Genomic DNA, 11,171 nt, shown 5'->3' on the forward strand with positions numbered 1-11,171 from the left:
CTTTGCCAATTAGGGACTCTGATCTCTAAGGACGTAATCAAAGTTGATGAAATTTGAAATGTAAATTGATGATATAATAATACAACAGAACTGAAAGACTTTTACCACTTTTATGTCAGCTACTTGGTCACTCATATATTTAATGGCCTTTGCCAATTAGTGAAATTAAAAGGATGGAGTTGGCAACAGTCGCGTGAATTTACTATATATATTTATAAGACAATGTTACTGTAGTAGTGAAAGAAGTGTTGCATTAGCTAATTTATAAGTTGCATATTTTTATAAGCTTTCACAATTTAGCATGTAGAAGGTGAAGGACTTGACCAAAGGCAATTAAACTAAACAGTGATGGCGCACTATTATGACAGCAATCAAAGGAATGTGGTGTTTACATTTCATCAGATTACTTATTTTTACACAAACGATTTTGCTCAATTGAAGCCATACGCATACGTTAAAAAGTTAAATACTGTTGCACTGATGTCAGAGAACAGTGTCAATTTAGAGGCAACCTCTGGGCCGTTTCCGTTTCGTATCTTGTTGATATGAGTAGTATGAGTGTCACATCTTAAAGGGGAAGTTCACCAAGGATGATTTTTACATATGTGCTAAATTTGTGGTCACTTACCCCGGAAAAGCTATTTTCGCCATTTATAACTCGCAAGATTTTTTACAAGAACCGAAAGAAATAGTACAGGAAGTTGCCTATATAATTTGAATCATGGGAAAAAGCGCCAAACTTGGAGCTTGCATCATGTGATATGGAAGGGACCATTTTCCCATGGGTATGGCATTGTCCACTCACTCATGCTTAAACCAGGCTGTGCGTATGTACATAACTTTTGTTTATACTGAGTATCCTTGCATAAACGACGATTCACTTATAATAAACTGTCCATCGTCAGATTTTGTGTCGCTGTTTATTACTGTGTTACTGTGAGTGGACAATGTGGGGGCCATACCTTTCCCGAGATGGTCCCTTCCATATCATATTATGCAAGCTCCAAGCTTGGAGCTTTTTTCCCATGATTCAAATTACATGGACAACTTCCTGTACTATTTTTATCGCTTTTGTAAAAAATCTTGCGAGTTATAAATGTTGAAAATAGTTTTTCCTGGGTAAATGACCACAGAGCTACCACATATGTAAAAATCATCCTTGGTGAACTTCCCCTTTAATGTGATATTGAGCAGTCCAAGAAACGGTGTCACAGCGTGTACTTGTTGTACGAAAATAGTGAAAAGTCTGTCAAGTTTCAAAAACATAATATTGACTTCATCAGATAACACCTATGGTATTTACATTTAGACGGTAGTTTATGCAACACTTAGTATGCCCACCATACTAAAGAGTGGTTCAATCACCGAGCCAAATTATTAAAAAAATTCTGACTGGAACCTCTCCACATGCTGCACAGTTCATGAAGCACCCACACATACTCTCTATCGCACATAGCACATACAAACTTTTTCAAAACAATAAACCGCTTAAAAATTTGAAACTCTGAAAGAATCATGACAGCTAAATAATAACACTCGATATCGAAGACAAGATCATGATTTGTTGCCCGCCCAAGGTATAGTACCGTTTACAGTAATATTCATGATGCCCAAGTCGAAGGCGGCGGTGTCATAAAATCCTTCAATATTACTGTCAGATGTAAAAGGTCATTCAAAGTATTTAGTGTCTCAAGTTGAGTGATAGGTATGGTGTGGCAAACGTTTACAGATGTCTCTTGAAGGCAGATTATTTATTTTAATACGGTCACTTTCATCGGCTTTGCGTATCCAGTATTTCAGTGACACTTTCACGACTTCCTTACTTGCCTTAAATTCAAAGTGTCATTCAGAAAAAAATGTTGTTGAAGTAGGGATCCATTTTACGTCAGTCCATTACTCAAAATAGTTTCACTCTTTAGTGGTCAACGAGACTCATACAGAACACACTGCATTTTAGAAGGCGACAGTCGTACAGATTATTATTTACAAAATACATCATGTACTTTTCTCATACACTGATATTATCTTTTCACTTGTCGTTCAATATTTGATAAATCACAGCAAACATTGTGACACATCCTGCGAAAAGAAAATCCCCTGTCCAAATCAATGACACATGTAAATGTTTAAATCATTTATCCAACATTCAGGCTCGCCATCATTTCGGACTCTACACTTTCCTGATTACGAGTTTTCAGATGCGGCAGACCTAAGTATAGGCGAAAAATGTAAACACAATGGCAAATAACATCAAATCAGATCCTAAATGAGCAAGGTTCATCAGCATACGAGGGTTAAAAAGGTTCGTAAAGACTTCCTCACTGAAACTGAGACAACGTACCGGTAAAAGTAAAACTTCCCACACCGGGAATTGAACCCGGGCCTTGGCGGTGAGAGCACCAAATCCTAACCACTGTACCATATTGGACTTCTGCTCATACTTTTTCTAAACATTAACTTTTAAAAGATCATTTATAACCTTTGTACCAGAAAACAAACGTTTTACGGTCTTTTTTTTAATTTATTACAATTTATGCAAAATGTCTGGTAAAGGAAAGTAAAGTGCTTGGCTACAAAAATGTAGGCAGCATTATTCACAACACTGAGTGATGCAAATTAAAGTAATACTCTTTTTAATTCACGAACTTAAGTATGTCCATATATTGACCGATCGAGGGGCAAAATAAATATCAAAACTTAGCGAGAGTTCTTGAGGGGTTGAAGATAAAATATTAATATTTTCGTTACACAGACAAAATTTAACCATTAAACGTGACAAAATCAAAATGATTGGCATCGTCATGTACATGCACACAACATTGTGTTGCTTTTAGCTATAACATAACCGGTTTTATAAGCCTTCTTTACAAGGCTGTAGAAATGAATTATTATATTAAAGTATAAGAAATAATAACTCATGATAAAATTAAATGACAAATTTTTGTCGATCGTTAGCAGGCTCATTTCTATATTAAAAACGGGTTTTGCAAGCTGGCATTGTTAGCATTATTTGACACTCAGCAATCATAAAATACTTGTAAAATTCCCATGGTAAACACGGTGTCTGTCGAACGGTGCAGTTTATTATTATCGTAAGTATAAGGTTGTGAGCATGTGCATATGCAGGGCAACACTTCGCTAGTTAATTTTCCCCAATAGCTCAGCTGAAACGATTCTGAAATTCAACATGTACAGTTATACATTTAATGTTATTTCGTTCTTTCAGTAATATTTCTTTTGAAAATAAACAATGCCATACCGTGGCTGCATTACTGTAATAAGACTTGTAAAAGCTAAGGCTGCATTCACGACCATCTCTTGAGAGGGATCCTAAAACATTCTCACATATTTTCCAATGCCCGCCCTAACAAACTCACAATGCGTTCGAACCCTCTTCTTACTTGCTATAATTTAGAAATCCCCCTCGAAGGGATTAGACAGAAATTACAGGTGGGTCGCATTTCTTTTAGGCCCGAGCGTTTTTAAAGGGTCATGAAATTCACACATCCCTATTGGCGAGGGTCATCATGTTCGCGCAACTTTTTGAAGAAAAATGGGGCTGATATAATCCTTCGTCCAAAAATATCAAATCATAATATATACCAAGGTTCTAACTTTGTATAGACTCCTTTGTCGTTACGTATCGGACTGCAGTGAGAGGAGCGAAGCCTGGGCAAGGAAGCGTAATTACAGCGAAATATATCAATGCACAACGTGTTTGAACATGGGTAATATACATTTACGTTTGTTGTCTTCACGTCTAGGAACCCGTTTCCTAGTCTGGTTAAGATTTTTAGCATTGAAATATATTATTTGCGCTCTTGTTAGCATTCATCAATTGATGAATGTAGCGATGGATTAAATAAGTATCGGTTTTCTTATTGTAGATACGTAAGAGTTAGTAACGTCATTTAGATGTGTAGTGGACTTTAACGTAATTAAAAAGTTGAAATTCTTTTTAATTATTGTAGAGGAAAGATTAGCGAAAGGAGCAATGTGTTCACTGCTCCTCTGTGTACGTATCAATAATTTTACTCGTCTGCGACAGTCAGGAATGTTGTAGAATGATAGAACACGATTGGAACTAATTTGGGATAATTGGATGGTGAAGTAATGTGAATTTAATATGCCAATGTAATCTCATCTGCTTTTCTTTTTACATTAAACAATAGTTTTATGAGTAATTTGCAATATTGCAACATTCAGTTATAGAGCACCTCACACTTTTGAGAAATTTGGAAAATAGGAAAATCAAATTATCCCAAATTAGTTCCAATCGTGTTATAGATGGGAGGGTATGGAAATTAATGATTGAATTTCTCTGCAAATTGGGAATAGGTGTAGTGGACTGGTGTTAACGAGCTGTAAGATGGTCATATTTTACTTGCCAGAGAGACAGCAATGTTCTAGCGTAGGTGACAACGTGTAGCGAAGTGTAACAAAGTCTAGAGGTTAAATGTTGTGAAAATTACAGAAATGGGTGTTCGCTACACTTCGATACACTTGTTCGCATTTGCATACAACTTTCCACCTCGCTTCTTGAATTAGATGCTTCAAATTAGCAAAAGGAAAGTCAGGGGTTATGCACATTTATTTTTTCCAAATGACAAGTGAAAGTCGAATTTACTAGTTACCAAATTGAAAGTGGTCGTCACTATCCGTGGTAAAAAACTAGGACACCTTAGTTGAATTTCCATGGGCTTGCAAACATTTGATGAACAGTAATTTCATATTGATACTGGTTTCCTTTTCACGGAAGAAACTATTTTGGAATTTATCTAGGAATACCTATTTACGGGGTTGCAGAATATCGAATCGCAGCATTGTCAGTTTAGTCAATAAGTATTAATATAGACTAATTAATGAGTATTGTTTCAAGATAGGCGACTCTGTATCGATCAGGTTGACAGAATTAGCTAATAACTCGCTCAGCATTCGCAGTCAGAAATTTGGTTGAATAGAGGCTGCAGACATCTTTCAATGACAAAAATATCAACTAAAAGTGTCGAAATGGATATCCGGTGTATACGATTGTTTTCATTAATAGTAATGTCTGTTTCCTTTACGGAGCTCTGAGTTCGTCATGATTACTTCGTTCGTAATGATTTAGACTATAATACGGAACATCAGGAATATCTCAACAAGATGCGAGCTCACAACAAACGGTAATTATCCACTTAGGAAAGAAGTCAGCAATCAGATCCCCACCTCGCAACAGGAAAAGGAGAGTGGTTGTGATGTTTCTTAACTAATAATACCCCTTACAAGGGAGGGTAGTGGGTTGGGTAATAATGAGTCTATTCACACTGTCCTCACTCAGTCTGGTTTAACGCACCACCAATCATCGCTTAGTGATTTATGTTAGAAATCTTCATACCATAAACTCCATTCTCAAAGCCGATGCTTTTATTTCAAATTTTGACGAACTTGCTAACTTGTTCGTGTGATGATACGTGCAGGCTTACATTGCTTCGCCTGCTACGCAGTGTCCGTCTAGGACAAAAGTTACACTATAATACACGTCAGCACAGACTTTAAAGTATACACATCTGTGTCAGTACGCAAACCTTGATAAACTCTCTACGTAATGTCAAAGGCCCTGAACAATGTACAGAGTTTCAAAAGTTCATAGACTCATTCATGAAGAAACTTAAGTTTTTCACGATTTGATTATATAGACACTTCCCATGTTTTGTCATGTTTTGCAACCGATAAAGTTGCGTCATCATTTCAGGGATTAAAATCCTTCTGCGCCAAATATCTTACTAGTGTACAACGGGAAAATACGCGAACGTGGAAATGTGAGGGCGCTATCCGATTCATGAACAGCGGCCGGATATGGGTCTGGGTATACCTGGGTCATAAAACTTTTTAAACACATCCATCGGAGGTCTGAACTCGTCGACTAGTGAATACAATATCCAACAAGGTATAATTCATTAATTTCATGAATGACTGTTTCCTCGTTCTCGATATACAATTTTGGGTGTCACATTTTAATGTTATTTTGAGCGTTTTGAGAGAAAACTCCCAAGACTAAAATATGGAAATTTTCTATCCATTTTCAATAACGCGATGTTCACATCATTAGATAAATAGTATTCGTATCATTTGCATTAAGAGTGTAAGCTCAAAACGACAAATTTAGAGACATCCAATATGCTTTCCGACGTTGTTCCGGACACTTTTATCGGTATTTCATTTCACGTCAAGTTCTCACAAGGCTTGATGAGACCCTGGTCGTCTTTGCACAAGCAAGTGTTTGTGGAGAGAAATTCTTTCGGGACCGTGACCGTCAAAAAAGCAGTCCCAATCATCAATAAAATGCAACTTCGCAGTAATTTGTCTAGCCTTGAATTATGAGACTATATATCTCTCTAATCTGTCTTGAGGGTTGTCGTAACTTCTCTTTGGTCCATGGGGTTTCGGAATAATTGTAAGACAAACGTTTGACTCATTTTTTCCAACACAACTCGATTTTGAAGGGAATATTTAATTTGCATGCCTAATGCTGTGCATACAGAGATTGTAGGTTATGCTAGTGCAAAAAGTGATGAGTCCGCTCAACATAGGGGGTGCTGTTTTGTTGCCCGATATGCCCATCCTTCATCCATCAATATTTTCTTCCAGACATACACCAAGTATATATAAATGTATCTTCCTCCTTGGGTTTTCCTTGGCTCTGGCTGAGTTCTCATTTTCCCGAATGTTCGAGGTGAGTTTGGTAGACGAAGTAGCATAGCAAAAGTCATATGTTTGCGTTCCTAGAACCACTTATGATAGTCTTGACGCACTGGTATGTGATGAAAACCATCTTGATATCCCGTGTTAGCATGTGGTCGTTTGGATCACGTTGACTCTACCCTACCGTTAGGAAACTGGCCTGTTCCTTTGTTTTAGTCCTTGTCTCGATAAATATGGTCAAAGGGTGTTGACGAGTAGTTCACACATCGGCCTACTGGTACGGTATCCAGTGTCGGTACGCGTTATTGTAATGGCACGGTATAGAGTCAGGACCTTGGAAGTAAACAACCTGACCCGGATAGCGAGAAAAAAGATGGCAGCCGTCTCTAACCGAAATAAAAAAAGGTCTGAAATCTCAAGAAAAACAACATGAAAGGCCAAATGAAATAGCCGTTGCAAGTAAGTGAGCCTTCAAATATTTGCCGAGACTCGTAATTAACAGACTTGTTGAATATGCACTTATATTTCGAAAGACCAGCTACAATGCATGATTACGGTCTCGGAATCGATCGCCTTTTTTCTTCACAGCAAAATAATGTTAACTCATAAAATGTGGCATCCAGTAAGTTTCAAACATCCATCAGGCGATCAGTGGTACCTGTACGTCAATTAAAGGGCCATTATTTGTAACTTTTGACCATTTTTTACCTCGCAAAATTCCATATTGGAGGCTCATATTTGTTGCAAAATTTTGTTTTACGAAGAAACAAACTTGATTAGTGATGTTATAGCCACATAAAACTGCTAAGTTTGTTCAAACGTGTTGCCCTTCCGAGTCCTTTGTTGACGTCTGGCATGCTCAGCGTGCTGGGGAGAACGCAGATATGGTGACGCCGCGATCACGCGAGATGTACAAGTTCACGTTTATTGCGATCAAAACAACATTGCGTCGTGCATTGCCAGACATCTGGCTACGCAACGTGCTCGGACAATGGACTATGACGTAAGTACCGGGCATAAGTAATGAATATTTATTTTGAAATTGCTGTAAATGGCTCGCGCAGGTGCAGAAGAATGCCTACGTTGCAATTCGCGTGTCAACAGAGTTTGTATTTCTGTCCGGACAAAAATTGAAATTTTCGTTGTAAAATGACATGTTACTCAGTTGTAGGGCACGCAATGTTTCCGAATAATGTGCGATTCTCTGTTATTTGACAGGCTATTCAACATGAGCCAGTGATCATTTCAATCAAAACTAACGGAAAAATCGCCAGAAGATACAGCTAATGGAACTTTAAGATGATCCGTTCACTAATTGCCATGCGTTTGAAAAAAGTCAGACACGAAAGAACAAAATGGCGGGGTTCGACATCGTCGGCAATAACATACATGACAGTCGGAAACAGGGTCGAAAATCATTTAATTTGCAAACAAAGCTATAAAAAAGACATAAACTAAATGTTCAATTCTGAGATATACAGTTTCAAAACTACGCACCGAGATTTGAAAGGTCGGAAGACATAGTACCTGTGCTGGCGATTCAATAGTAACATGATTGGAACTAATTTGGGATAATTTGATTTTCATATTTTTCAAATTTCTCAAAAGAGTTATGTGCCCTATAGCTGAATGTTGCGATATTACAAATTACTCATACAATCGTGTTTAGTGAACATGTCTGCCGTCATACAAGATACAACTGTCAACATTAATGATAGAAACTACCTACTTTTCTGTTATGTGTACATATTCATCCGTCGACAGGGATTTTACAATGTTGAGCTCTCTGTAGAATGGGAAGAATTTGCGATTTTCTCGGTGCTGAGGTCAGGGCGAAGTACAACGACGCGACGCCAGAACACACGCAATGACGTTATAGGCTTTGGGTGCGCATCCTGGAGGTAAACTCCTCATCCACACCTTTGAACAATACAAGTTTCCAAACCGTGTTTGAATGTATTATTTCCCACCTGCCGGGGGTACGATGTTCAAACAATTTCCGCTGTTACCCCACACTTCCCTCCCGTTAAAAAACATTGATAAGTGCATTACAAGGAATTCTAACAAAAAACGCGGTAAAACCTCGCTTTCATTTCCCATAGTTTCCTCATAGACTGCAATGTGTAGTGAATCAACATTTCGGTGAAATTCCAAAATCAAATTTCTTGCACAAGATATTGTAACCTCCCTCGTCTAATCAAGTACATTAATATCAATAATCAAGAGTCTATTAATACTAAGTTAATTTTTTCCCATAACTCCATACAAACCTTAGTAAAATTTGACCCCCTCCTATTATTGATTGCAAAATTTGATCCGCTCTAAAAACGGTTTTATCAAAGTCAACCTCCTGATTTCCACCGACCCCCTCCCTCCCTGTAAAAAACGAATGCTCCCGAAATTGAACTACAACCACAGTTCCCACGTGCACCTGTCTTTGAAATCCCGCCCTCTGTGACATGCTTGGTACAATCTTGAAACCTTTGTGGCAGTGCTAAGTAGGTACGAAATTGAAACCGGATAAATACTTTTTCGAATAACAAGAAAAATTCACATCCATTTATGCATTGTTGATATAAGAAAGACAGAAGAGCCACTTCCCAGTGAGCTTAGGAAGCCGTCATTATTTACAGCCGGAGGGCGGCGTCGAAGGAATTTCATCGGAAACTCTGAAATTTCGAGTAATCCACTTTGCCAACCATGATGAATTTGAGTAACCCCCTCTCTAACTCAGAAATTTTGACTGCCCCCCCCCCACTTAGAAAAGTTAACATTGATACATGTATTTGTAAAATTGACATAAATGCTAAAATAGTAAAGACCTTTCAAATGCTGATGTATCCTGCTAGGTCGTCATCGATTATCTAATGACAGTTGAAAAAAGTGAAACAAACAAAATGAAATTCAAAGTGACAACAAAATACAATTATAAAAGCTCAGGCTATAACCAGTATCCAACCATATAGCATTGTTTAACTTGGATGGATATCATGACAGGGTTTTCACTACAATATCTGACTGGGTAGACTGTAAAGCACAGTCGTGTGCTTGCGCTCTGTACCTCCGCCAACGGGGGGGGGGGGCGGAGGTACAGAGCACCGCACACGACTGTGCCTTACAGTCTACTAACTGGAGAGAGTTTGAAAGTACAGGGGAAGAACACGCGAGAGGTTTAGGGGAAAATGTCAGAGGTGGCTGCGTCCTATCTTGCATGGAAAGTTCTGAGAAATTAATGTGTACAATGGTGCCGTCTGGTGCAATCTGAGAGGTGTTTCTATTTGTCCGGAGTAAAACTGTCAGAACACCCAAGGGGAGAGCACGAGAGGGGTCCCCTCTCGTATCGAAAATTTGGAGAAATTTATAAAGGTGCAATATGAGAGGTGTTTCAATTGTTTGAAAATTACATTGAACACTGATATTTTTATTACATTTTTTGCATGATCAGTGTTTGACATACAATATTCAAAAAACAATCAATGACAATATATTTTGTAAAGTCATCGGCGCTATCTATACTTACTTTATTTGCAGTCCTGTGATCAGACATGACACCTCACACTCTGAAAAAGCCATAAAATAGCTTACCTGCTGTATGTCCACAACATATCACTGTATGGCCCTCAAAGAAAGCTACGTTATGTAAATACCTTTACTCTGTAACAACTATACCAATCACGTTACTCTCGCAGGTAACCCTGTCAGCCTTGGGATCAACTATCTTCGCGACGACGTTGACTATATGCGTTTGCGCACTTGATGTTTCATGTGATCTAGGGCTGGATCACAATCACAAGACTAGTGTCATTAAATGACAATATTTTTATCCATCATCAGATTCGTCAAACTGTCAAATTTTAATTAAGTCCCGTGTGCTGCTCAACATCATAGGGTAACGGATGACTGAATGTAAATTATTGCAACACGCAGAATGGCAACACCCATTTTTCTGGTCATATTTTTAATCCTCACTCTTCAAGCCTAAAGATATGTGATTTCTAGAAAAATAATAATATTCTTGGTATTGGGTAGTCGCCTTAAATCCATAATAAACAAAAGAGTTTTTATGTCATTATGTGCTGTTTTCTTACCTTCAGACAATTTCTCCTTTTATGCTTGTGCGTCTGTAAATTGAAGGTTTGCTGTCACAAAATAGACATAAACAAGCTGGTATGAGCACTATAAGACACTAACACTATAAAGATTGCTAAATTTTGTGAAGGTTTTAGCCTTGGTGGGACTTTGCCTGAGATGTTCAAGGTATGGTATTTATGGTACTCGCACTAGATATGAAATATAAATGCTCCCGTGGTTTTGTATATATTGCTGTTGTCTGTAAATTGACACCTGTCTCCAAGGTTATGCAATTAGTTTTTAACTTCATTGAAATGCTTTCATTTAAATGCAAGATAGTCACTTATTAGAGTCATATGAAAGAATCATCATTGTATATGGCACTTTATCAACTTTGGTCAGTCTATACAGATCTA

The 11,171-nt window shown here is 37.9% G+C and overlaps 1 non-coding gene across 1 annotated transcript; it reads right to left on the reverse strand.

Moving 5' to 3' along the window:
* Positions 1 to 2,356: 2,356 nt before the first annotated feature.
* On the reverse strand, positions 2,357 to 2,428 carry Trnae-cuc (transfer RNA glutamic acid (anticodon CUC)). The gene has a single exon. It is a non-coding gene; the product is annotated as a tRNA-Glu (tRNA).
* Positions 2,429 to 11,171: the final 8,743 nt, after the last annotated feature.

This window comes from Ptychodera flava, chromosome 4 (genome assembly GCF_041260155.1).
Source record: "Ptychodera flava strain L36383 chromosome 4, AS_Pfla_20210202, whole genome shotgun sequence".
NCBI lineage: Eukaryota > Metazoa > Hemichordata > Enteropneusta > Ptychoderidae > Ptychodera > Ptychodera flava.